The sequence below is a fragment of the Camelina sativa genome, chromosome 9 (assembly GCF_030686135.1).
Source record: "Camelina sativa cultivar CO46 ecotype springtype chromosome 9, ASM3068613v1".
In the NCBI taxonomy this organism is placed as follows: domain Eukaryota; kingdom Viridiplantae; phylum Streptophyta; class Magnoliopsida; order Brassicales; family Brassicaceae; genus Camelina; species Camelina sativa.
The window spans coordinates 10,361,791-10,365,300 of record NC_141888.1 but is presented as its reverse complement, the minus strand read 5'-3'; the positions used below and the strand labels follow the sequence as shown (position 1 = coordinate 10,365,300).

General features: G+C 43.3%; 1 non-coding gene across 1 annotated transcript; it reads left to right on the top strand.

Moving 5' to 3' along the window:
• Positions 1–3,403: 3,403 nt before the first annotated feature.
• LOC147938028 (small nucleolar RNA R71) lies at positions 3,404–3,510 on the top strand. The gene has a single exon (XR_015567572.1). It is a non-coding gene; the product is annotated as a small nucleolar RNA R71 (small nucleolar RNA).

The following is a 3,510-nucleotide window of genomic DNA, read 5'->3' as shown; positions in this document are numbered from 1 at the left end:
TCTTCATTGAAAGCTCATGCTTCTTCCCTTTGATTGTGAAGGAAATGTGACCAGCTCCAACCTCAGCATCCTTCCCTGCATATGTATGCAGCTTGACAGTGGCTAGAAACTCACAACTTTCTTCTTTGTAGCCCTCCATGCAAAGCCCCATGAACTTGGTTAAGTTACTCTTCTCAAAAAGAAACTCCACATCTTCATCAATGGCAAGCTTCTCCATGGTTTCCTTGTGAGGATATCTAGTCCCCAAGAACTCCATTCTCATGAAAGCTTCATACAACTGCCTCTTTGTCAACCCACAAGATTCTGCTTCTCCATCATCCTCTAGCTCTTCTTCTTCATCTTCTTCCTCACTCTCACTTTCAATCTCCTCTTATTCAATCTCAACTGCTGGCCTATTCCCTTTGGCCTTGTGTCTCCTCATGAACTCATTAAGGGTTGGCTCCTTTTCTTCCTCACTTTCAGTCCTCTCAGGATCTTCCTCAACTGAATCACTCCTTGGACACGGCACCTGGCTCGACCGACCACTCGGACCACCACTCGGACCACCACTCGGTCAAGTGCTTGCTCGAGTGCGGCGTCGAGTGGTTCTTCCAGATTCTCCTCTTGATTGTAGGCAATCATCACGACGTTCCATGGAGGTTGCAGCTGCTTGTTGAGATTTCCTGGTCATTCTTGAAGACATTTTTGAACAGAACTGAAGGGAATAGATTCAAAGCTCAAAGTTAATAGGTTAGTGACCCAAAAACTTGAAAGAACTAAGCTTGAGCAAAAGATAAACTTTGAGAGAGATTTTAAAACTTGAATTTAGTTGTTTTGAGCAAATGAGAGAGTGTGAGAGGTACAGGATCGTGCAAGGTCTATTTAAAGAAGCTAAGGGGACAAGGAGACAAGGGTGGAGCGTCCATACCATTCAAATTTGAAATGGGAATCTTTGACTTGCTTTTTGCTGCCACTCGACCAGCACGTGGTCGAGCTCCCTTGACCAAAGTTTGAAAATTCAAATTTTTCTTCTTGTTCTTCCCTCCACTCGATCGTTCTAGAGAAATGAGGATCAAATGGGCCTTTCTTCTTTGCCAACTCGGTCGAGTACCTCTCATGGGCTGGTCGAGTGGGCTTGCGTTTCTCCTTCCCCAAGTCCAAATTTCTCCATACCCATCTACACTTTCATTAAAAGGCCTGCCCAACGCAAACATAAAAGAAAATACATCAAAACTACTAAAAAATTAAAGCATATTTACAAAGGATACCTTAGGGACTTCCTCCCTAGTGAGCTTGTTTAAAGTCACTAAGCTTGACTTTGGTTTCCTTCTTAGACTTGGTCTAGATACCCAGGAGGTGATGAAATCCTCCCTGGAACCTCTTGTTCACTGTGAAGTTGATCCTTGATCACCTCACCCTTAACACACAAAGCATACTTCTTCTTGATTTTGAGCCTTGGTCTTGCTTTCCTCAAAGACCTCTTGTTTATCTTGACTTGGAGATCCTCAACCATACCAGTCAACTCTTGAACTGACCTCTGAAGCTTTTTCATAGAATCTTCTTGAAGAGAGGGCTCAGCCTTTGGAGTAGATTTATCACTTAAACCTTCTTGACCACCTTTGTCCTCTATAGTGAAAGTTGATCATCAATGGTAGGAAGGTTGGTTGGGTTATAGATGTTGAACTTCATAGCTATACCCTCAGCAATGTTCAAGGTCACAAGACCTTCCTTGACATCAATGACTGCCCCAACAGTGGCTAAGAATGGTCTCCCAAGAATGATAGGATCTTCAGGCTCCTTATCCATCTCTAGAACCACAAAATCAGTATGAACCCTTGCTCTCCCAATCTTCACTGGAATGTTCTCCAACTTGCCAACCATATCTCTATTTGACCCATCAGCTAGGCATACATGAAGGTTGGTGGACTTGAAATCAGTGTGCCCAAGCTTTTGAGTTATAGAATAGGGCATCACACTGATTGATGCTCCGATATCACATAGGCACTGGTTGTAGTGGAGATAGCTAAGTGTGCAAGGCAGATAGAATGGACCTGGATCCTTAAGCTTAATTGGGATGATCACTCCTCCAAGGTCCTCAAGATCCTTCTCATCTTGAGCTTGAGCCTTCTTCTTTGACAAATCAAGCAAAAAATTTCTATAGAGAGGATATAGTTCATAATGTTCCAAGGCAGGTCCTCTCTCCTCTTCTTGGTAAGCAATGATGATCTCTTGTATGGCCATCACTTCCTCTTGTTTCTCAACCACAACTTCTTCCTACAAAGCCTTCTCATCATCTTGTTGCTTAGCCAACATCTCCTTTTTCTCAATTATTTCCCTTAATTCCTTAATCCTCAGTGCTTTGAAACGTCCAAGGAATGGTAGAGGCGGTTTGTAAGCAGGAGGGATGTACTTAGTAGGTTTAACAGCTCATGATCCTTCAGCTCGATCGACCACTCGATCAGGCACTCGGTTGAGTGCTTGCTCGAGTACCTGCTCGAGTGCAATGGTGGGTTCAGATTTCTTTGCACAAACTTCACTCAAAGCTTCAATAACTGACTAATCCTCCCCATCTTGAATATCACTGTCCCCAGTGACTTCTTCATCAGAGATATGGATGGCTTTTGCAGTGAACTCCCTTGGATTTTGAACAGCTTTTCCAGGGAGTTGGTTGGGCTTAGGAGCAGAAGTAGAGGCAATGTTGCTTTCCATATACTTCACTCTAGAGTTGAGACCTTCAAACTTCATGTTCAGGTCATTATACTGGGATGTGAGCCTTTGATTCAACTTAGCAAACTGTTTGGCTTCCTCAATCTTTCCTTGTGTTTGCCCAATCAACAACTGTTGCATCATAGCTCTTAAGTCTTGTTCTTGGCCTTGGTTAGTCTGAAACCCTGGTGGGGGACACAACTGAGGCTGGAACACTTGATGTTGTTGTTTGGGGACATAGTTTTGTTGCTGTTGAGGCTGTTGAGGTGGATACACTTGGTCTTGTGGATTAGCAACATTGGTGCTTCTATAGGAGAGGTTGTTGTTCTTGAACCCTCCTTGGTTGTAGCCTTTGAATCCACTCTGGTTTTGCATATAACAGAGCTCAGCAAACTCATTCTCCCCTTCTTGAACTTGAACCTCTTCCTCACCAATGAAGTGAATGGACTTTTATTGGCTAAGGAGGATTTTATCAAGCTTCTCATTGACCATCTTCAAATCCTTCTTGTATTTGTCCTCTTGGTCAGTGGAGGTGGACCTTATGGTTCTGTCATAGTCCTCATTGTAATTGCCATCTGACTGAGCAAGGTTCTCAACTAATTCCCATCCTTCTTCCACATTTTTGTTGAGGAAGTTTCCATTTGAAGCTGTGTCAAGAAGCATCCTGATCTTGGGAAGCACTCCTCTATACAAGGTGCTTAGGAGTGACTCATTGCTGAAGCCATGGTGAGGGCATTGAGTCTGAAATCCTTTGAACCTCTCTCAAGCTTCACAAAAGCTTACATTGTTTCTTTGAGCAAACCCAGAAATTTCATTCCTCAATCT